General features: G+C 44.6%; 1 protein-coding gene across 1 annotated transcript in view; it reads left to right on the forward strand.

The window, feature by feature from the left end:
• PRKCH (protein kinase C eta) overlaps positions 1-24,342 on the forward strand; it is a 118,860-nt gene that overhangs the window by 939 nt on the left and 93,579 nt on the right. The gene's annotated exons all lie outside the window — the stretch shown is intronic.

The following is a 24,342-nucleotide window of genomic DNA, read 5'->3' on the forward strand; positions in this document are numbered from 1 at the left end:
ATCCAGTCCGGAGAACCTCCTTTATGCCTTAGTCGTGATGTCAGAGAAATAGTACAGGCTCTAAAGTTGCACCTTTGTTTCCAGGACTGTAAAGGAGGAGCAAGTGATTGTGTTGATCCAGACAGTAGTTTGCTTATGAGATTTAGGGGGGAAAAGGCATTTCTTCGGAGAAGTTGCAGAAGAGATGAGAATTTTTGAGGCTAAGCTAATGTCAACATTTTGAGGCCAAGAAGCTCAGCGTGTGCAGTCAGGTAACCAGCAGAATAAATCAGATGGGGAGGAAGGAGAGCTGAGAGTGTAGAGAACAGATTGACATCTTGATCCTATCACAAGGAGATCAGTGGTGCTTTCTGCTCTCAGCCAGGGTCTGTGGCTGAAGTATGATGCTTCACCTTTGGGGTGCTTAGAGTGATTGATGGATAGGTGTAGATTGATGCTATTTTTGTTGTTTATTATGGAGTGCTCAGGTACCCTATGGATAGGCTTGAAGTTGATGTCCTGAAGGTGTTGTCTCTGACACAGTCAGTGCTGCAACTGAGTGTGGGACAGAAGGGCCCCGGCTTAGCTCCAATGGCTGAGCTGAGGTGTCGCCTCAGGCAGAGCAGAGTTACTGGGGGTTTGCTCAGTGGGTGCGTGCCCAGCTTGCCAGGCTACCTGGAGAGAAACTGCTGGTGGGACTTGTGCTAAAGCAGCTATACATATGGCCCAGAGCCCTGCAGACAAGGCAAAGGAGTGAGCTCAAGAGAGTGAGCTGTGGTTTTGAGGGTTTTCTTCATGTTTGCTTTGCTGGGGGTGTTTCCTCTTTGCTGTTGAGTGAGGCCCTGTCCTCTTGGGATGCTGGAATTGTGGTTGTGCTGAGGCTGGCTACATGTGGGATTGGACTGCTGTGCTGCAGAGGTGGTGTCCTTATTCCCATGACTAAAATATCTGTCATCATATTGCTCCAATATGGATGCATGCACATTTCTTTCATTTCATGTGCTGTTTCTTTCATTTCATCCATCCTGCGGTGCTGATTTTTAGGGCTGATGCAGTCTGAAATAGTCATCTGGTCTTTGGTGAGGGAAAAGTTTCTAAGCCTTGCTGGATAGACATGTGTTTTATGAACTCCTGTACCTGTGAGCTGATGGGTGCAATGCGTTGAAAAATTGGCAAGTTTTTTGAATTAGACTGATCTAAACTGATGTTATATCTCGGCACGTACACAGAGACTAAGAGCTGCTCTCCTTTCTAGTTAATGTCTGGAAATTACAGCTGATGTGGATTTACTGGGGAGTGAACAAGTGTTGTCTTCTGTTCCTTTTCTCCTCTCCCCTCCCTTGTGATTTGCTTTTTTAGCCTCTTGCATAGCGTGCAGCCAGGGTCACATGATGACAGGGAACAGCATCTTGCCCTGATAATTGAATATATCTTGATAAATGCAGCAAGGCTGTCACGGGTGTTTGTGTATGAGAAGGATAGGAAATGCTGGTTTCTACTAACCCAGGGTCCACGAACTGCTGGCACAATACAAAATACCACAAGGTGCTGTAGATTATTTGCGACACCTTAATTTCTGCCCTTTTCCATCCCCAAAACAAAAGCACAGATAGCCGAGGAATGAGTGAATAAAATGTGGGGAAAATTGGTGAATCCCCAACATTTAACCTGGTTTATGCTTCCTTGGCTGTGCACGATTTTTGATTTTGATTTGAAATAGAACTTTTATGTTTACTTTTCAGAGACAAAGATAACAGTATGTTGGGAATCTCCAAATAACTGATAACAGCCAAACAGGGCAGGGCAGTTTGCTGCCTCTGCTCCCTGAGCTCTCCTCCACAGATTGAAGCTGCCTGGGAATTACCTGTGCAGTCCCTCAGCTCACATTCTGGCCTGAAAGTTTTAGTGAGGGTTCTCGGGCTCATGCTGCTCTGTTTATACACATGAGTTTTCTTCTGCTGAAAAAAAAAGGAATGATTAGTTGTAACTTGGTCACCAACTCTTGTGAGATCTGTAGGAAATGTCAGTGAGAGGCAAGGAGGAGCAGGTGGTGTGTAAGCATTGGTGCTTCCCAGATGACTTACAGGTACCTCACTGCAATTATGGCCCTGAACACTTATGCAGATGAGTAAATGTATGGACATGAGCTGTCTCATCAGTAATGCTGATACACCTGAGTCATACCACTGGGTCAGGGACAGAGTTCTCTGTTCATGGTTTGCATTAAAATCCATGTTTCAGAGATTCTTCAAAGGTTACCCTTTTTCTCCCAACTATTTTAGTTGTTTTCTGAAGTCTTTCTAGTAAACATATGAGCACAGTCTGGATATTTTCTAACTTGTATATTAATTGTTAAACACACTTGACTAAGTTTCCACTGATCAGACATCCAAGATCTTATTAACTTCAAGATCCTTCTCTGTTTCCCATTTCTTATGTTTACTTGTCAAGTTGCGGCACAGTAGTTTTTATTAATATTGTCAAATAAATGCCATCTAGCCTTCAGCATGCTTTAGTGTAGTCCAAACTGAGAGCAATCTCTCCGGTGCCATGTTCTCTCTGGGAGGCATTTGCCTGTGTGGGTGTGAAATTGTGCAAACCTGAATGGTAGCATTTCACACAGGTGCGCATGACCAGGTGCAGGGCAGGAGAGAGCTAAACTGGCTGCTATCCGAAAGCTCTTATGCTATGATTTACATCAGGGTTGAAACTTGCCTTTTAAAGCATTTAGTTTTGCACTAGCATGTGCTAAGATCTTTTTACTCGGCAGGTAAATGCATCTTTGAAAGTTATTATCTCTTCTTTAACTGCCTCTGAGTGCAGCGTAGGAAGCAGTCGTAGGTCAGTGAAACAACATAAATAAGTTGGAGTACTGAGTGTAGCTGAAAGGGTGGATGTTTACAATACATAGGATTATTCCTATGAGTTTTATGTCGTAGCTAAAGTAATTTTTAACCTTGGGGAAACACTGTTTACAGATACTGAATGGCATTGTTACCAGGGAATTATTTAATCGTGATTGTAAAAATTGTTAGTCTCTGGGCAGAGATGTCATAATTTCCAGGACTTTAACAAGGAGTGTAAATTAAACCTTCATCTTGAAGTAGCATATCATCAGAGCACACTGAAGGAAATCATATAACAGATGGGCTATAAGATTAATGAGCCCGTTGCAACTTCCTGATGAGTTTGTTATGATTTGTTCATGTGTGCAGGAAGAGATTAAGACAAATAATTCTCGTGCATTCCTTCACTTGAGCTCTTTTGCTTGTACCCTTCCCTATGATTTTTTTTCTTTCTGAAGGCAAAAAAATTTGTTCTTTACTCATGTTTATGTACAATTGTATTTGCTGAACATTAAGTTGAGGAGTTAAAGGAAAAGGCAACTTCTCCAGAGCATCATGACCGTGGCACTGAGCTAGGATGCTGCAGGTCAAATATGACATAGGTGCTGCTTGTTTTGACTCCTGCTTGGCTGCAGAGTGTTCTCCAGGTGAGCAAAACTTTCTTCAGGAGCCAAAGTACTTTATAGCTTTTGACAGAGGATTTTGTGGTGCAGTATTTTGTGTCTGCATCAGCCGATGCCTACCTGTAGAGATGGACCGCAGCTTGTAGAGCTGGGAATAAACGGTGTCTCCTTCCACAGGGCAGGAGGCTGAGATAAAAAGCAGTACTAATCTGTCCATATGATTTCTATTTCCATTTATGTATGTAGTACAGATCTCTGATTTGTGTGAAGGTCGTGCTGCATGTTAATTGCAAACTAGGCTCTGGTAAAATAAGATCCTTCCCTATTTCTTGATAAGTTTTATGTTGTTTCTGTAATTATTATTACTGAAATGCAGTTATTATGTTTAGTAGGACTAGTGGAGAGAAAGACCCGCTGCAGAATGTAAGATGGGTTTGAAAACTACTGTAATTTCAGCTTTTCTTTCTTTCCTTTAGCAAACACTTGTCCTTTGGCCTTGCGAACAGACTCTTCAGAATGCCAGCAGAGTCCCCTGCACCACGGCTACCTGAGAGTGCCCTGCAGCCTAAAAGAAAGGCTGTAATAACTAAAAGAAAGGTTGTTGCTATTTGTCAGGTGTTAAATAATCCATGGGTGTGTGATGCTGATAACAGTTGTACTGATCAGAGCAGATGAGAACATCTAGAGCTGACTGTTGTGAAGGGCTGCACACTTTCTGCCATGTTTCAGCATCAGAAGTTGAGCTATTTGGAGACCTGTTTCCTGCTCCTCCCCAATAAATGGCCCGTCTGGCAACTGTGAGCATCCTTGGAGAACACAGGCATTTTGCTTGAGATTGTGTTTGGCTGAAAAGATTTGGTCAAAGCATGAGAAGAACCAGTTTCCAGTGATTGGAACCAGTAGGGCTCCGTGGGACTGGAGTCCCTGTCTTGCCTTTGAAGTTGGCACAGCAAGATGTGGGTTTGTCTGTCCTTCATGTACCTGGGTGCCTGGTCCTGCTGCGGTAATGGCTCTCCAGAGAGTTCCTTAGTCTGTTTTTCCACAGCTGTGTCTTGAGAGCTGTTGCTGTGATGTTCTTGGAGTTGGGAAGGGCTGTGGGAATGCTGGAGAGGTGTGTGTGAGAGGAACATGCTTCACTCAGTGCAGTTTGGGTGGGATAGGCTGTGCAAGGATCACCACATCACTTTCCCCAACTGTGAACATCCACTGAGCCAAAAGCTGAACCCAACCCCTCTGCAGGGTACCCAGGCCCTTTGGCTTTGCAGCTTGGTGGGCCCATAGGTTTGGGGCATATGGGCAGTTAGGTGTTTCTATCCCCTTCAAAGATGTTGGCACTCAGTGCATTCACCTGGGACTGTGGCTGAAGGGGGGGAGAATTCTTTGCCTGGGGAAGAGCAGGACTCCTGAGAGTGAAGGATAGGGCAGGCCAGAGTCCAGGCAATCAGGTGCTTCAATGACCCAGAGGGAAATGGTCTTATGGGGACTGCAGTGGCAGTCACTTCAAGGTGAATCTGCATGTGAGGGATGATACACAGGAGTACTGCATCCATCTCTGGGGCCCCCAATAAAAGGTGGTCATGGACCTGTTGGAGCGAGTCCAGAGGAGGCCACAAAGATGCTCAAAGGGCTGGAGCACCTCTGCTATGAGGACAGGCTGAGAGAGTTGGGGTTTTTCAGCTTGGAGAAGAGAAGGCTCCAGGAAAACATTATAGCACCTTCCAGTACCTAGAGGGGCTGCAAGAGACCTGGAGAGGGACTTTGGACAAGGGCATTGAGTAACAGGACAAATGGTAATGGCTTTAAACTGAAAGGGGAGAGATTTAGATTGGATATAAGGAAGAAGTTTTTTACAATGAGGGTGGTAAAACATTGGCACAGGTGGCTCAAAGAAGTTGTGGATGCCCCATCCCTGGAAGTGTTCAAGGCCAGGCTGGATGGGGCTTGGAGCAACTAGTCTAGTGGAAGGTGTCCCTGACCATGGTGTTGGGGGATGGAAGGAGGTGATCTTTAAGGTCCATTTCAACCCAAACCATTCTGTGATTCTATGGAGCCCTTGTTGATGTGGTTTGTTGGCATGGGGGCATTGACTTTGATGCCAGGGATATCTTTATATTCCTGCTGCTAGTGTTGCCACTGAATTACCTGCAAGCCCCAGTTAGAGGGAGAAGAGGCAGCCAAGGGCTGATGCCCACATTGCCTTCAACAGTGTTGGTCATGGTAGAAGCTCATGAGAGGGTGTTTGCAGACCTGCGCCCCCAGCCCTGGGGCTCCTCTCTTCAGAGAGACTGTGTGTGGAGGAGGAGGAGGGGGCAATGGGGTGACCACAGCACAAGTGAGCCCAGCACCCCAGGAAGCTCTGTCCCCAGCTCTGGGCCCCACAGTGTTGCCTCACTCAGTTCATGGTTTATATATAGCTTTTTCCACGGGTCTTTCAGTAAAGCACATTTCACCCAGGCTGTCAGAAGCTTTCTGTTTGGAGTATTTTCTGAGTAATGATTTGGTTTCTGGCCATTTTGAGATTATTGGCAATAAACCCTGCAGAACGGATTGTCAAGGGGACCATTTAAGCTATTGAAATGCCATTAGAAAGTCTACTGATTTGCAGGGTAATTCAATATGAAAAACATATCCCTTAGTGAAGTGAATAAGACTCCCACCCTTTCTTCACAAACTATCAAAGCTCCTTTGATGTTTTAGGCTGGATTGTAGCTATTGTGCTTTGCTAATACAATCGGAAAATCGGGGACCTTTTGTGTAACCATGGAGAAAAAGATGAACAGAAGAATTTCCACGTGAAATGAGTTACTGGAAGCTTTTCTAAAGGATTCTGGATCAGCCATCGCACCTTTTTGCCTCCCAGATCTCATCCCATTTATGCATGCAGTTAATATATGTCATACCATGCTGCAAACTTAATTTCTTCTCGAAACAGTGAGCAATCTTTGCTCTGACTGCTCGTTCCACCCCTGCATTATTTGTGGGGTGACCCAGGCTGGAGTCCTGGATAACGAACCTTGTACCGTGTCCTGGTGGAGCTCACCAGGTTGTTGCTCCTCTCCCAAGCCATGCCCTTATGCTGGTACAAGATCTCTGGATGGTTGTGAGGGAAAGACTTACTTTGTAATAATTATATCAAAGATAACTAATGTATATCTAAAACAAAGCACATCTTAAAGCATCCAATTAACATTGCTAAGCCACTTAGGGTAAACCAGACAAACTGCTTAAATTTCTGCAATGCCAATGATGCTTTTTTATGCTCTGATATCGTGAGTTTTTCTCATCACTTAGGGAGGTCAATTGCTGAGGAAACCATCCTGCTTTATTTTGGGAGCCAGCACCATGAACAGATGTAAGCCAGGTCTTGTTGTGTTAGAGCAATGCCATGCAGGAGCAAGCATTTCTCAGCAGTTCTGGTGTTCCAGATATTCAGCGTCTGTCCTGGGCCCAAGGTGATGGAAAAAACTGCTTTTTCACTACCCTGACCTTGTGATCTCTTGTGCCCTTGTTGTGCTAGACCAGAGGCATCTAATCGATGGCCAGATCTATCCCACAGCTGCCAGAGCAGTCTGACCGGCTGATGGCCCCGCTCCCTGCTCTGCTCTTTCCTGGGGCTCCTGCAGTGGGGGGCAGGGGGCAGGTTGCAGGCAGAAGAGTTGCTCTGGCAACTGCCAGTTTTGGGCTACTGCCTTTCTTTGTGGGACCCACTGCATCTCCAGAAAGCCTCGTGCTCTCTAACCCAGCAGTGATCTGTGTCCTGATGAAGGGATGCAGTCCTCAACACGAACAGAGAGAGACAGAGGATGCCTGTGTCTTGTCTGACAGGTAGATGTCACACCCAGGGTTGTCTCCTCTGAGTGCCACCTTGCTAAGCAATGAAGCCCAGCCTGGGGAAGATGGCAATCCTGGGCTGCACAGCCTCAGGGCATTTGGGATGTCAGGTCTGGGATAAGATTTCTGCTTGTCTGCTGGCCCTCCATGTCACTGGATGGGAATTTCTGTGCTCCATCATATGCTGTGGTCCTGCCCTTTGGGCCAGCACAGCTCGCACTGCAGGAAGAGCCAGCTGCTATGACTGTGCTTACCCAGGAGCTTTGCCAGTACAAAAAAATGTTGACAGGGGAGGAGGGAGGGACTGGAGTGTGAATCTGTAGATGACATTACATAAGGACTTTTTCTTGGTGTTCACCTGCCCAGTTTTGTAAGTATTGAGTTTCATGAGTGAATTGATTGTATTTGCTTCAGTGGTACGGTGGCAGCTCTCCAGACTCCTTCTAGGAGAGTTTTCCTGACTGTGGAACAGGCAGGAGATGAAATACTGGTGAAGAAAAACAAGTTGGGCAGCTTGGGTAGCTGACTTGAGTTTGTGAGGTGGGAGACAGATTATTTATTCTATTTTTTAAACCAACATGAGAATGCTGTTTAGGCATAAGTGGAATTTCTTTTTTACTTTGTTGTTTGTTTTTGTTTTGGTTTTTTTTTACTTCATATTGCAATACAGATATTTCTGTCAAAAGGAGAAGAGGAGGAAAATACATCCATGCAAGTCACATTTCTAAACATGATTTGCTGTATGAGTATTGTGTGTCTGCTGTATGTTTAAAAAAAAAATTCATAAAACCATTTGCAGTGTGAAATCACTTGACAGATCAGTAGAGCCCTGTAATCTCTCAAATGGAGGCAAGTGAGGGAGAGGATGTGAGAAACAGGGTATGTGACTATGCTGTCCCAGGACATTACACCTAATAGCAAGAATTACAGTGACAGACTGTCTGACAATGTGCATCTAGAGGCTGAGGAGAGGTTTGAGATAGTAGTTCCATATCTAACAGTGAGGTGTTTTTCCTATCTTTGTCTTGTATATTCTATGCAAGCCATCCTCAGCCAGGATTTTGACTTGCCAGCTGGTCTCATTTAGTCTGAAAAAGCAGCTCATTCCTCCCTGCAGCACCTCTAGTTTCTAGCCCTCTCTCTCTCTGGCCTGCTCTGTGGTTTCTGTTTTGCCTTTGCTTGTTTCTTATTTTTTTCTTAGTTCCTTGTCATTAGTCTACATTTTAGCATAACACTGTCTTTTGTGTTTTTTTCTCTTGAGTAAATTTAATTTTACTCTGTCATGTAAGCAAGACGTCACTTGTAAATTAAAGTCTTCATATAAATCTCCCCCTGCTTTAGTGTCTTAAACCACCTGTGATAGCAATGGGGTCTTAGTTTGGGAATCCTTTTATTGTTTTTTTGGATAGAAAATATTTGCCATCATTCACAGTTTTATAGATGCTGTAGTAGGTTCAACCAGGGACCAGCTGTAACTATGCCGAGCGCTGTGGGTGTGAGTCAGAGAGAGACGTGCACTGTCAGGAAGATCATTTAGGGTTGTGTCAGTCTGCTGGAGCTGGCTCCGTGGTTGGGATAGGAAGGAGGGTGACAGTTTTACTATGACAGTAAAAATCAGCCCACAGCATGGGATGTCTGTGCTCCGAAGTGCTTTTATCTGACAACATAGTTGCAAATCAATGCTGTCTCTGATAGCATTGGAGCTGGATTAGTGGCGTGTGAGTTAGTTCCTAGAGGGATTCTCTCCACCTAGTCTGGTCAGTGTGCTCATCCCTTGCTAAATGTATTCAGTTCTGGGCTTTGTTCCTTCAGAATAATGAAGGTTGTCTAAATCAAGAATGGCTAATGAAAGACTAGCTTATCCTGTTTGAATTCCTACTTTGTCTTGCATTTATTTTCCTTGGTAAACAAGGCCTTATAGCTTGTTGGCCTTTTCCCCAGCATTGAAGAGCACGGGAAAAATGTAGTCCTAAGTAATGAAATTTGGGAATTGATTTACGGCATGTTTCCTTCTATCTCGTATCCTTTAATTCTTTTAAATTTTAAGTGCTTTAAATCTTATCCTTTCCTCATATGTAAACTGATACACACATGGTGTTTTCTATACCTCACTTTTTTCTGGCATCAATTTTTAATAACATCAATGTGAAAGTTATATTCTTCCTTTCTTACTTTTCGTAAAAATCGTTTGCCTGTGTCTTCAGTGTGATTTCAGCAGAACAGGAGCCTGGTGCTTGCTTCTGGTGTTGCTTGCAAGATTTCCATCAGTGGATTCCCAGTGGCATCAATGGAGTTAATGCTGCCAGCTTTGCACTGCCTAATTGGGAGAAGAACTGGACACGTTTCTTTCCCCCTTCTTGCACGTAACAAGAGTTTATAATGATGGCTGAGTTGTACATTATTTATTGGGCACAGTGAGTGCCTATGGAGCTCTGAGGAAGAGGAGGGAACTGGCTCCCATGCAATGAGTTCATTATCTAGGTCATTCACAGACTTAGGCATCTAACATTAATATGTTCAATTAAAATTTATTCTGTAAGGCAGTTTGCTCCTGGGCAAGGAAAAAAATACAACCATGTGAGGAAAATGTTCCTGTGCGGTCCCAATCCACGGTGGGATTTTTCTCAAAGCTGCTCAGTTGGAACACACTTAATACAAAAGCTCTATTGGTGTTGAGTGTGTGAGCCTCCATCTCCTAATAGGTCTTGGTGGGAGTATTGCTGTTGATAATCAGTTTTCAAGTTGGAGCCCCACACCTATCACTTCATAATCTCTTTACTCAGTAACAGTAAAAAGCACAGCTTTGGGTGCTCCCCAAGAACTGCTCACGTGACTGGCGTGTGAGGGAGGGCGACGTACTGGAGATTGTTGGAAATGACCCTGCAATCAGTTTCCTTTCTTAGAAGCTTCTGTCCCTTGTTTCTGCAGGGGGCTCGTGATGTGGCAGCTCACAGACCTATGCTAAGGAAAAATGCTGGCTTGTTGTGTCTTCCTTAACGTAATGGGATGTAACTGTGGTCATTTAGTAGCTACTATATAAGCAACTAAGCTGTTCTCAGTTTTGAGTGGAGCAGAACTGGGTAGAAACCCAGCTATGCTAGATCAAGCCATCTTCCTCTCAAAAATTAACCCCTGTTACACTAACCCCATCAGTACTTCATGATAGCAACTAATTTTGACCACATTTTCAAATAATTAGCTCGAGTAACATTTTTGCCAATCAGGATGATATTTCTCCCTGTTTCCTTGATTCTAGAAAGGGACACGTTTAACGTTCTTTTGCAAAACCTTGCTGAATGATTTTTTGACATGAACCTAGAAGATCATCAAATTCATGGTGCTCATGTCCAAGAAAGGAGCTAGTTCAAGAGATGTGCTCATGAGCCCAGACAGTGGGGTTTTCTTCTTTCCCTTTGAGGGACAAAAGGGGTATGATGAGGCAAAAGAAATGGGCAAAAGTGATACAGAAGCAGATGTCGTTTCTTTGTCACATTCTGATCTCCAGCTCTACCTGAAGGACAGTGGAACCCCCATGTTTACTGTTAAAATGTAGTCTCTGCAGGCCAAAACTCACTGTATCCACATCCCTAGGGCTTGTTATCCTCTTGGAGTGACAGTGCTGAAATGGAGAGCAAATTCTTGGATTCTGGAGTGTCTGGAAGGCTCAGGAATAAAGCATCAAAAATTCAGGCATCCTCACAGAATGCTTTTCAGCCCCTTGTAGGCAAAATACGTTCACATGCTAGTATGGATGAAACCCTTTTCGTTTGGGTTAATGCTTACAAAGTCATTCAGACTAGGAATGAGTTTTGTGTTTAAACGTGATGGAGCACTTTTTCAGTAGGCTTGTGACTTGTGAGCTCTGGGAGTTTGTACAGGGCAGATCTGGGAGGGTACCCAGCAGGTTTTTGTCCTCCTCTGCCTCATGGGCAGTTGCTGTGAAGCAGGAAAGGCAGAGAGCTTCCTGCTTGTGCCTCTGCTTCTCGCCTACCCTATTTCACAGCTGAGCTTGCTAAAAAAGCCATCAGTCAAATGCTGAATGAGTTAACGTGGTGGGCTGTTAGCTGTGGTTTTGGAGTCGTGCAAAAGCAACCGTCCATTCTGCTGCCTTTGCAGAGGAGTGGTGATGGCCGGAAGAAAAGGGGAGGGGGGGGAATTCTGGGGGGGCTAGGGCCAGTAATCTGCTTTTGATCAAAGCTTGATACCAAGATGGATTTTCCCCTAATTTTGTATCTACCAAAGAATTTGGTTAATGATTTATCAGTTTGTAGAATCACAGAATGGTTTGGGTTGGAAGGGACCTTAAAGATCATCTCGTTCCAACCCCCCTGCCATGGTCAGGGACACCTTCCACTAGACCAGATTGCTCAGAGCCCCATCCAACCTGGTCTTGAACACTTCTGGGGATGGGGCATCCACAGCTTCTCTGGGCAACCTGTGCCAGTTGCCTCACCACTCTTACAGTAAAGAATTTCTTCCTAATATCTAATATAAATCTTCCCTCCTTAAACCATAGTCAACCCTGTGCTCTTCCCAGAAGTTGCCGATGTTGGACACGTACAAAACCCCACTCTGAGGTTACCTGAGCTCTGCCAAAGGGGTGTTGGGAGCTGTGTCTGGGGTGAGGAGTTGCTGTGTGTGGCTGCACCTCTGCAGGAGCACAGGATGTCACTGCTCGTGGTGTAGAGCTGCCGGTGAATGCGTGCGTGTTGTGGGACAGACAGGACACAACACAAACTCATTTCAGTTCTTGCTCAGCACTGCCTGTAGCAAGGAGAAACCCCTTTGACTGCTTTTGTTCTCTCTAGTTACCACTTCCTTGGGTAAAAGTCTTAGAATTAAAAACTTTAGCGCTCCAGAATTTGAGAAGAGCCTTGGAATGGAGAATTCAAGCTATCGCCAAATCACCGACTGGTTCCTTTTAGAATTTTGCAATTCTGATCTTGTCAAGAATAAAATTTTAGGGTTTAGGTGGATTTCTTCAAAGAAGAGCAAAGATCATTCAAGTTGTCACATGTTCTGGCTTATGTGGATGCCATCTTAGAAGGTTTCTGGTGTGTCCTTGCAAGTTTGTCATTTCCCTTTGTCATAGGGAAAGGAGTGTTTGTGATTAGTACGAGGTCACTGGTGTTATTTCTATATATAAAAGAGCTTACTGCAAAGAGACTTGCCTCAGCAATGCATATGCAGTACTCATTGTTTTTAAGCAATGCACTTCTTATTTTAGTAACATTTTTTGAAGCGCCTGTTCCTGTTTTGAACATGAGCATTAGGTGAGAAAAGAGTAACTGAGCTTGTTGGTTTTAAACAGCCCTCAGTGCCTGTGTGCTTGGCTCCTGAAAGACTGTTCTGAAAACATCTTCCTGACCTCAGAAAAGCTCATCAACATTTTCTCAGTATAGGTCTTGTGGTTCATTTCTAGGTTGACTAAACTGTCTCTTTATGTTAATAGTCCGGGGCATAAGAAATTTTATTTGCAGAGAAATTTGCAGATTCTCCCATCCCTGGAAGTGCTCAAGGCCAGTTTGGATGCGGCTTGGAGCAACCTGGTCTAGTGGAAGGTGTCCCTGCCTGTGGCAGGGCGTAGGAACTGGATGGTCTTTAAAGTCCCTTCCAACCCAAACCATTCTGTGATTCTGTGAAATATGGGTTTGTTGGGGTTTATTTTAATTACTTCAACTGCATAAAAATACACTTTATCTGTGCCCGATAATGCTTTTCACTGTCAACAGTAAGAACAGGACGTGGTTTTTTTCTTTTAAATATATACATATTTTAGCCAGTAAAAGGGTAGTTGCAAAATTCTTCACACCTATAGCATTTATTCTTACTCCATCTCTGGCAATATTAAGCAACTGTTTCCACAGGAACAGTGCTCTTTACAATAGACAGTGTTGTGGTTTGCTTCAAAGCCACAACCAGAACATGTAGGTGTTTGAAGAGTACCAGATCTTTCCATCACTCACTGTGAATTTTCCAGTAGGTCATTACTTGTTCAGACTTTCAGTATCTGAACCCACCCCACTGCTTCATGTTACCGTCTGTGGTAATGTCCCAGAAGCTTTTCAAATGCTGCTGGGCTGCAGGAGGAACCTTTTAGAATCATAAAAAGCTGAAACTCATCGTGTAGCCGTGGTAGGGATCTAGTCAGCAGCTCCAGTTTAGGATCAGCTGTTCAAGGACAGGATGGACAGGGCTTGGTGTAACCTGGTCTAGTGGAAGATGTCCCTCCCTGTGGCAGTGGGATTGGAACTAGGTGATCTTTAGGGTTCCTTCTAACACAAAGTATTTATTCTATGATTCCATCTAACTCTTCACTTCTATAATCTTAGCTTGAGCTCTTCCTATATCATGTATATTAGGAGTTGAACAGCATTATGTGTTTTATTATCCTTCTTAAGGGACTATGTTTGTAATCATTCCCTTCACCGAATATGTATCGGTTATTAGAGGGACTGTATCTCTTTCATTTATTTCCCCTCAAGGTGGTTGCTGAGAGTCCTGCTCATACAGAAGACAGGAATTGTTTGACTGGCTTCTCAGCTTTATATTACAAGGCTTGGTAAATCTTAAAGAAGGCAAGTGATTTGATTTTATTTTGAAAGAAAAGAAATGCTGTCCAAGGGATTTCTGTCCTTGGCAGGTGAAAGCTCTCTAGTTGAGGTTATAAGACTAAAATTGATGTGACTTTTCCTGGAGTGAATAAAATTTTGCTTGGGAATTAAGGGAATGTGTCCCCTCTCAACAAGGGCTGTTTATCAGTGGGAAGAGGAGCATAAGGTCCACATTAGCAGTGCCACCCATGTGCTTTTCTCCAGGAGGGTATTTATACTTTAGATAGTGTACTGGAGTTAAAAGCATGTGTGTTTGTATAGAAAGCATATGCAACACTGTGGCACAGATAAAATGCCAGGCCTTCCATTTACAAGGAAACTAAACATTTATCAAGGAGGGAACATGGCAACAGTTGTCCTAAATAGGATGGCTTTGTAAGGGAGCCTGCCCTCTTGGCTTACCTGAGATTGCCTGGGACTTATGGCAATCATCAGCAGAAGCTTTGTTTGGAGAGAAGAACATTTACCTGCAGCTTCGTGGGTGATGTTGAGTTGCGGATGGGAAATGTGGCCAGCACCAGATTATGTTCTCAATTGACGTGAGAGCAAAACCACTCCAACCATACTCTGACCTTTTCCTCTACATACCAGTTCTGGGTGTCCTCCACCTCTGTTTTTCAGTCCAAGGTAAATCTCGGTCACATTGGTTGAGAAGTGCTTCCTCATCTTGAAACCACGCTTTGGAATGGGAAAAAGAAGCATTAAAAAGAGGAAATATGCGTGTTGCTGGTAGATACCAGCAGGCTGCCTGTCAGCTTGCAGTTGCACATAAACCCCAAAAGAACCTCCTCTCCTTCAGATGGAGGCAGATGGCTGGGTCAGCTGAACAGCACATCCCAGTGACACGGCACCTCGTCACCCATCCGGTGGCTTGGGAAGGCTGGAGGCCTGTTCAGCTCCTTCTGGTCTCAGCCTAATTGCTGGAGTCACAGCTGTGACTTAATGGTCACAAGTGGGTAGTGAGATCATCTTTCTCATGAGGTAGCTGAGGAAAACTGTAATCACAGACTTGATGGGACTAAAAATTGCTTGTCTTGGACAGTCTGTCTCTTACTGCAGTGCAGTGCTTGGCCTCAGGATTTCAGGACTTTTTTTTTTTCCTAATCCTTTTTGTACAAATGAACAACCCAGGTCCTTCCCTATGAAGAACCTCATCTATGCACCCTTTTTTCTAACTGCCATTTTAGAGAAATATTTTTATTGAACTCTTCCCTCTCGCCCACCAAAAACACCCCAAACCCCAAACAAATAAACAAACCCATAAACAAAAACCACTATAGACATAGGATATGATCTAACTTGGCAAAGCAGATGTTGGCAATGGTGTGTCCCTTTTGGGTGTTGTCAGCTGCAACCTACATTCTTTTTGCTGCGTGAAGACTTGACTGTGGCTCCCAGCACTGACCTCGTGGGATTAGAGCAGAGTCATGAGCGGTAACATCTGGACACCAGGAGCAAACATCATACCTTCAGGAATGCTGGGGGAGTGCATGCCTTGGCACTCCTCTTTTTTTTTTGTACCTTTGGAAACATCTAATTGGCTATGCAGCCAGAAACTGCTACTGCTTTTACATGATGTTCTGGGATGTGTGTACCAGGGATATTGAACAATCTCATAAGTGGTTGGCAGAGTGGAAGAGGGAGTATGTGGGATAAAGTGCTTCTAACCTTTCTCTACATCTTTCCCTGTGTCCCAAGCAGGTTGTCTTCTGTGAGATGCCACTCATATTTGATATTTTGCTTTTCATCCTTCTGTCTCAAATCATTTGGCAGATCATCTTGCAACATGGAGTGTAAGAGGGGATGTGGTGGATTAATACTGGCTGGCTATAAATGATAGTCCTTAATAGTTTCAGTGTTAAGAAACTGCCAGGTGAGGAAGTGGGAGGAGGAAGAAGGAAGTCACTGTGATTATTCCAGATCTGGAAAGAATTATCAGAACATAGGTGCTTAGGCTTTCCCATGGTGTTACAGCCCATGCCAGCATCAAAAGGTCCTTGAATTAATCTCTCCTTTTTGTATCCTCACTACGGATGAGTAATGCAGTTAAGACTTTAAATGGGAATATCCATGATGGAAGCTGTACTTCTAAAGACTGGCATGCCCCTGGGACATGTCTTTGAAGTCTAAGGTTTTGCCAGAAACATTGCTGATATCTTGATCTTGTACATCAATTAATGCACTGTGATGCTGACAGGAGTGGTGGTGGTGTGTGCCCCCCAATGCACTTAGTGCAAGGCTTTAAAGTCACTGAAAAGACTGACGGGTTCTGGTGCTGTGGAGCAAATGACTCTTCTTGACCTCTGGACTGCTGTGCTTGACCTCTGCACTTGTTGTTTTCATGGGTTCTATGGAGTCTTCCTTGCACTTTTCCGAGGTGTTTTGCAGTGGGGTAGGCCAGGCTTTTGAAGACCTCAAGCCCTTTTTCTAGCTCTGCCTGTGCCATCCCCATGCATTGCTTTCCTTGTTGGCAGTCTAAGGTTTCCTCGGCACCCCGAGGGGCTTTGCTGTCTTTGGTTGGAAAGGTGGAGATGTGCATGATCTTGTCTGCACCTCCTTTCATCCATCACATTGCCTTTAGGAGTGATACAGCAACACCGCTGTAGGAACTGGAATACTAGGATGGCAGCCTGCCTGGGAAGCTTCCCTGGATGAAAGCAAGTGCTGTGGTCCTCCCTGGCATTTCTACCATCCACATTTTAGGGTTCAATCTGTCCCTAATGTAGTGCTCTAGCAGCTCTGGAAGTCAGGCTGAGAAAGGTGAGTGATGATCAGGGCACATTCCCCTTGGACCCTCGTACACCACACAAACCACTTGCCAACTGAGCAAATTGGGTATTGCAAGGCCCTCGACTCAGAAGAGATCTTTTCAGCACTTAATGTCGAGGGGAAGAAGAAGGAAGGTGCCTGTAAATCAAGCCCTCTGTTGGTTTGTGTCTGTACCTCTGTGTTGTGGAACCCCATCTTCCTGCTGTCAAGCTGCTGGCATTGAGATGTCGATCACGTCTCACTCCAGAATCCTTCTTTTTTTTTTAATTTTTCTGTGCTCATTAGTGGTCATTAAGCACCATAAATAACTGAACTTTTCCAGCAGATTGCTTTTTGCTATACCACCAGGGTTTGACTTTTTAACTCTTATTGAAAACATGGGATTTGGCTCTTCAAAAGTGAGTGTCTGACAGAAATGGTTGGAGTAGCAGAAAGTTGTGACCTTTCCCCTTTCTACCTGAGGTGTTGAGAAATTTGATGGATTGTATCTGGGGGACTAATGGGTTTTAATGGTTCGTGATCTCATCGGCTGTGGCCTGTTTTAGAAAGAAGAAAGGGCTATTGGACAAAAATGGAAAAGCAGCAGTACACCAAATGAATTATATGTAGTAGGAAGATAATTTAAAAATAGTGACACACCTAATGGAGACTTGAATGAGAATAATTTCTCAGAAGCTTAGTATTAGGCAATAAAAACCTGTGAATAACAAGAAAATATTTCCCAGCACTGAAAATTAGAGAACAACATAAGTATGTAAATGAGCAAGGTACTGAGGAGACAACTGCAGAGGGGTTCTTTGCAGAGTATTGCAGCTGGTTTAGGGATCCACGATTCTCTGTGTTAGATCCATAAACAGTGTGTTGAGGACTGAAACTGTACAAGCCAGTGGATTTCCTTTAAGTTACACAGTGCTTTCCTGCTGTAGCTGTGTGGTGATGATTCTTGGGCAGCCAGCAAGAGTTCCTTGGACACAGAACCTCAGACCACGTGCAGATTTTGCTGCTATATCTAAAGTCCTGAATGATTTATAAGTCTGCCTAGATTTGTTAATAATATTAATTAAAACTGCAGGTGAACGCTGTGCCGTGGTAGACTTCTCAAGGCTGAGAGAATCATTATTGCTTCTCTGCCCAGTCTTTGTGTTTCTCCTTCTATATTTCTACCTGTTGCCTGTTCTGTTCCTCTCTGGGCCAAACCCAGGTCTTTGGTGTGCTCTGGCTGGTGTATGGGCTACCTGGGCTCACTGCCTTGTTAGCACTCACCTGCCCTTTCCTTCTTGGGGAACCTTGCATCAGTGCTAAGCTCAGCTATGTCAGAGGAAGCTCTGCTCACCATCTCGTTGCTGTGGCCCTTGGACCGTTTCCAAATGGGAAGTGCCACCAACTTGCCTACTTGGCACCAGTCAGTGACTTATTTCTTTGTTCCTGTAAACAGCAGAAGTGGCACAGCTTCCTGAGTTTTCTGCCAAGTAGTGTCCAGTTAATGTAGAAGACTGAAGATATGCTTGTTGATAAACTACAGAACTTGGAGATAGAAAAGGGCATTCCCTGCATTGTGTACTCAGTGACAGACCTGTTAGCATCATGCCTTTGCAACTCCTGTGTCCGGTGTGATAGCTCAAGTGGTGTCCCAGGGTTCCATGGCAGTTGAAAGATTTTTGGTTTGTTGGTAATAACTGGTTGTTGAGGTTTATTGATGTGTTGTTACTGTTCATTACAGGGAAATAGAAGATTCTTGGTTTTTGTTTGTTGGTCAAAGCTCCTAAGTCCCCTAAAGAGCAGAGGCCCTGTCCCACTTTCAGCCTCTTTTGCCTGCAGTTGCACACACACGTTTGCAGGCAGATTTCCATATATTGCATATGCAAAGCTGATAGCGTGATACCAGCTACTGAATGTGATCATGGGTGTATTTGCTGTAATCAAGTGTTCAGACAGCTGAAAATGAAGTCCTGCATTTGCCATCCTTTAATTTAGTGGTCCTGCAATTGATGTCAGTATTTGCCTTTGGGAAATGAAAGTAATCTGTGATTTTCCTCTCCATCCCTTAAAAAAAAAATAGCTGTGGGAGGAAGGCAAGTGGAGTTGAAAGGAAAATCCAGTGATGGACTGGCCATGGTGGTATTTGGCATGGTGTTACAAAGATTTATGTTTAATAATTAGTGTCTAATTGTGCTCGGCAGAGCTAAAGCTCTGCTTGTGTGTTCATGTCGTGGGGAAAGGCAGCATCTGTCCTGCCTGTATGGTTCTGGTTTCACATGGACCATGGTCATACAGGCTGTGGGAGGGAGCTGGGGAGGCAGGTGTGGTGTCCTGCCCCTTCTCTGCAGCTAGCTGGGCTGCAGGGGCTGCTCAGGGAGGCTCAGAGCAGCCTTTTCTCTCTGCCTGGCATCTCCCCTGGCTGCCACATACCATTCCTGGGGCAGTTTCTGCACCTGCTTTGCTGTTCGTGGGCAGTTTGCAGAGTCATCCCGTGCTTGGCACATTCTGTGCCCTCAGAAAATGGACCCTCGCTGGTAGGGTCTGGTCATCCTTCATGCTTTCTTCTCAGCCCATTTACCAGCCTGGTCCCTTCTAGCCCCACACTTGTCTTGAAGTTGTGGATGAAATCCCTCCTCTGCTGCAGATTCCAGTGTGTGCATGGGACTCTGAGACTCTCCCACATTACCCCATTTTGTTTTGAGTTTCACTTAAATTTCTGAAGGAACAGGTTCTTGCCCAGTGGTGGCTGTTGGGGTCAATACTTCTCTTTCTTCAAGAAACTTCAGTACTGTGGGACTTATAAATGGGCAGTTGGATTCCCTCCTCTTGCCACATAACTCGGGAAAAGAGGTAAAAAGTCCCTCTGGAGAGTTGCTGCTGCTTTTCTTTAAAAATATAAGGAGAACAAAAACATAATGGTCCCTGAACCAGTTATGTCTCTGTTTCTCCCTTTTTAACTTTATAACCCTAAAATTTTTCTTCAAATATACTAAAGAGGAGCTGCCTGCAACCATTACTCATAAACCATTCATTGCTTTAGAGGTGGGATTTCTCAAAAGTAATATAAATTGGTGTAACTCCATTAGGAGCAGGCTCTGGCTCATGCACTTGAAAGTTTTATTTTTTTTAAGATTTGAAACCTTTTTTAATCTGTATTTTATTTATCTGTATTTTATTTGTGGCCCTTCAAGAAAGTTTTCTTGACAGGAATTTTCACAGGACGGATAGATCTTGTTCCTACCTGAGCAAATCTCCTATTGGGGTGGGAAATTTCTTAGGTGAAACCAGACTAAAATTGATTAAAGAGTCCAGGATTGGCTAAGAGTCATTAGTTATGCATGATTGTTCATGGCTGGTGCACAGCTTATAATTATGCAGCTTGACTGAAAACAAAAGTAATATTTTAAGCAGCTGTCCTGAAACAAAAAATTAGAATAACAATATTACAGTAATAGCTGGAATAACTGGTTATAGGAGTTATGAGAGAGACTGACTTTCCACCCATTCCTGAGTTTACCTACAGCCTTTCCCCAGACTAGGACACCCTGTTCTCCCTCACTGCTTGGTGACTTGGCTTCTAAGTTAAATGTTATTGGGAGCAGGGAGATGCTGCTGTTTGGCAGCACCAGACTCAAAGCTTGGGTGGAACAAGAGCTTGCATTGCTGCCATTCACCAAATGCCCAAATCTCCTTGGACCTCCCCTGCACAGAGCTTGCCATGGGACATGGAGACACTGTCCCTGTCTGCCCTTAGCACCTGCAGTGGGAATTACTGCCCAAAGCACTTACCAGCTTTTGCAGGAATGAGAAGATACTTGACACCCTTTTGTTTGTTTGTTTGTTTTTTTAGGCACACTGACTTGAGTCTTTAAAAGTGCATTTGTATGCATTTTTACATTATGCTGTGTGCATATGTACATATGTGCATATGTGCAAATGCTGTGTGCATTTGTAATGCTTTAAACTGTTGGTCTGGAAATGCAAAATCCCCTCTCTACTAGACAGCCCTAAGGATTTTCATAGGTGCTTGACTAGGTAGACAGGTGTCTGTCAACCTTGAAAAGGACAAGTGGGACTGATTAATCCAGACACCGTGTATTTATCTGAGAAAGTTTCTATTTGACCTGTCCAACAAAGGCATGCTCAGGAAGTGCTACCTTATTAAAACACAGAAAGATCTGACATTCCATAAGCATGATCTGTTAGGAGCTTAAACAAGAAAGATTACAAGAAATAACTAGAGGCATGTGAAAAACCAGCTTTAGCCTAACCCAGACTCTCAGCTCTTTCAACTGAGCAGAGCCTTGGGAATTGCCTCTACAAATGACTGATTACATATGCAGTTCTGTTAATTAAAATTAAAAATTATGTAGGAAGTCAAAAGATAGAGCTACTTGTTTAATTAAGCTAATGAAGTCCCCAGGTAGCTTTTATATTTGCTTTATTCACTGCAAGTGTCTGGCCTGTTCTGGTTCTGAAGCCACGTCAGCATTGACATGGCTTAGAAAAAAGGCTGTACTTCTAGGATGCTTATGAACTGTGCCTGTGGGGAAGGAAGGACGGAGCAGCAGTGGGAGAAAGGCTGTTCTAAGCTCCAGGGTAAACCCAGTCGTCTTTTGTGTCTGATCCAAAGACAATAAAAAGATTCCCACTGATTCTGATGTGCTTCAGATCAGGCTTCCCAGACTGGATTACCTGTTGTGGGGGACGGGAGGAAAAAGGAAAAATTTTCTGAACTTGTGTTTGCAAGATTTGGTGCTTGTGCGAGATGCAGTGCTGAGGAGGTCTTTTCATCCTCGAGGCCCACCTTGTCTGGGTTTTGGAGAGGGAGCAACTCGCAGGCAGGCAGCCGCCCTTTGCATCTGCCTCTTCCCATCCCATCCATTTGCCTCTCACAGAGCCACGATGGGCTGTCTCGGAGGCCAACCCACTATACCTGCTCTTCGGGTTCAGTGGATGCTTCAGCTGGGTGTTGATATGTTGCCTGAGAGATTACCCTCCTTCTGAATTTGTTTTCCAAACCTCTTCCATTGGTGAATCATGCATGACCAGTTTTTATTATATGTGTGAAGGCATGTGATTAAGGAACCCTGTTTTGGTCTCCCTACATCTGTTCCCTTGTCCGCTCCTGAATTAGCTTTTTTTTTTTTTTTTTGTAACATAGAGAAAGGGAGTAAATACCATCTGCCCTGCTGTTGGGAACGATGTTAGTACAGCCCTTTTTGGAGAAGGTGTGTGAGGTGGTTGACTGGGGCCCCTCCTTGTGGGAAACCGATCTCTGGCAGCTCCCTTTGAAGTCACGTGGAGCGACACGATCTCGGCAAGTTCAGGCATGGGGCACCGTGTGAGTGAGCAGTGAAGTCCTCCTCGGTTCTTGTTCAGCCTCGCTGCCAAGGGCTTGTGTCTCACAATGGAAATGTAACGAAGCCGTGGCTGAACTCATCATCCTTACCTGCTCATTTCCAGCTCGCTTGCCAAAATCCTCCAGCACTTGTTTTCTCTTAGGAACGGCTGTGGAGTTCAACAGAAGTTAAAGCGTATGCTTAGCTCTGGGCCAAAATCCTGTGGTGTTCTCACAGGTACAGCTGAGCTCCAACAGTTGATCTTATCCACCCCTGGTTCTATGGACAAACGTGCTGTCATCATTTCCTTGAAGGTGACTAAAGGATTTACCACACTGATAAGCACACTTTCCTCTCCCAGTGAGCTAAAACCTGGCCAACTTACCTCTAAACCAGCCAGAAAGTCTATGTTTTTCCTCCTGATCGTTCCCTGGGGGACCAGGCTGAGGATGAAAGCACTGGAGAGAGGGGAGGGTGATGCTTGTTTACAGCTCTGTGTGCCAGTGGTGCGATGCTGCACGCCACCAGTTCAGTTTGATTTATTCAGAGATCACCTCACAGCATTCACAATATAAGGCATGCATAGAATTTCAGACTTCTCCTTTGTTTCTTCTAATACTTTCCCTTTGCAGTTTATCTCCTGCTTTGATACTAAACCTTCCAGGCAGAAATCTGTGATTCCCTAAAAGAAGTTATCCTGTGCCAAATAGATCTTGGCATTAAGAAACTTTTCTCTGTGCGTATTACTCTTTGATTATTTTGTCAAATACATATGGTTACATTCCTGTATCACTTATCTCCTGTATTATGGTGTAGGAGTTCCCACTGAACATAATATATGGTGCCTTCAGGCTGTGGAGTTTCTCTGAGCTTCTCCAGCTTTCTTTGAGAAAGGAGATCAACATCACCTGCATTGTTGACCCAAACTGATTTCATGGTCTACTTTGGACTTTACTAATTCTGTCAAGAATAATACTATGACCCCTGTTTCTCTGTAAAAATGTAGGTTTGTGGGGGGTTTTTTTGCCTTTAAGCAGCCACGGTCAGTGCTGGGAGGAAAAGAAAGAAAGGAAGTGAGAAGGGAAACTTGGCATCTGTGTGGTACTTGCATTACACCCACACTGCTGTTGGGAGGTTGGATCCCGAGGATGTTGGCTGGTGCTGGGAGGTACCAGCATTGCCAGAGTTTTGCCAGCATGCAGTCAGGGCCTGGGCTGCCAGCCAGCCGTCCCCAGATAGGGTTATCCCTTCCATGGCTGGAGGGCCAGTCCTTTGGCAGCTGCTTCCTTTTGAAGTGCTCAGGTCTTATTAAGTAACATCACACTGAGAAGCCCTCTCAGCCTGTGAAAGTGGGTGCTGGTAATGAAAGTGCTTTAGTGACTGAAAAGGTTGAAGGAAGGCTTTTATTAGCAGTTCCTTCTTATGGGGAAGAAGTAGGGTACCACACTCCTAATCTGTGGGCATCTGTTTTCAGGTGGTTATGGGTATATTTCTGCCAGCCCAGTTGTGGCTGCAGTTGCTTGCTGGGTTGGTAAAGCTATCCCGAAGCATGTGCTGTTTCTGTAGCTGCACAGCAAACGTGAAGGCCATGATGAAGGGGTGTGAAGCAAGGGCAGGAACACGAGGGGCTGAACTGCAGGGGTGGCTGAGATTAGCCCAGGGCCTGGGCCGAGCAAGCTGCCTGCTGTTCACAGCAGCTCAGCGTGGGAACGGTGGTGGGGCTGCGCCACCATCGCAGGTTGTGGTCCAGCAAGTGTGAGGAGCTCACAGGCCAATTGCTGCCAGCACGAGGCCCCTCCACGTTGTGTGGCCGTGGTACAGGGTTTGTGATGGTGAGAAGCATGTCCTGTCAGGTGGGTGTTGCTGCCTGGGAGCTGCTTGATCATCTGGTCTCAAGCCAGTTCATGGGAGGGCAGGTCTGCGGTCTGACATTTTCATTTCGGTTTTCTAGGTCAGAGGTTATTTTCTGTTTCGGGCACATTCCAGATATCTGGGAGTTATCTCAGGCGTTGTGTTGGCCGCTACTTAGCTGGTCAAATGTCATCTTTAAAGGAGATCACAGCAGGTCCAAAAGCCAGACTTTTACCCGTGGTCTGTTATTATTTCATTTCATCTTATCTTTTGTTGCTGTTGCTATCAGTTTAAGACCAGAGGAACTCTTAAGTCTGTCTGGTTTAACCTCATTTAGGATAAAAATTCCCTATTGGTCCTGCATCCAGTGGGGTACTGGTGTGCCAAAGATTCACTCCTCATTTTGGAGCCTTTCAGCTGTAATTTTTAATTAGATCCTGCTTACACGTGCTGTGGGAAGATCTTGAGTGTAGCTAGATCCTCTTTACCGAGTGCTCTTGGACTGTGG

This window comes from Lepidothrix coronata, unplaced genomic scaffold (genome assembly GCF_001604755.1).
Source record: "Lepidothrix coronata isolate B3197 unplaced genomic scaffold, Lepidothrix_coronata-1.0 Scaffold19, whole genome shotgun sequence".
Classification (NCBI taxonomy): Eukaryota; Metazoa; Chordata; class Aves; order Passeriformes; family Pipridae; genus Lepidothrix; species Lepidothrix coronata.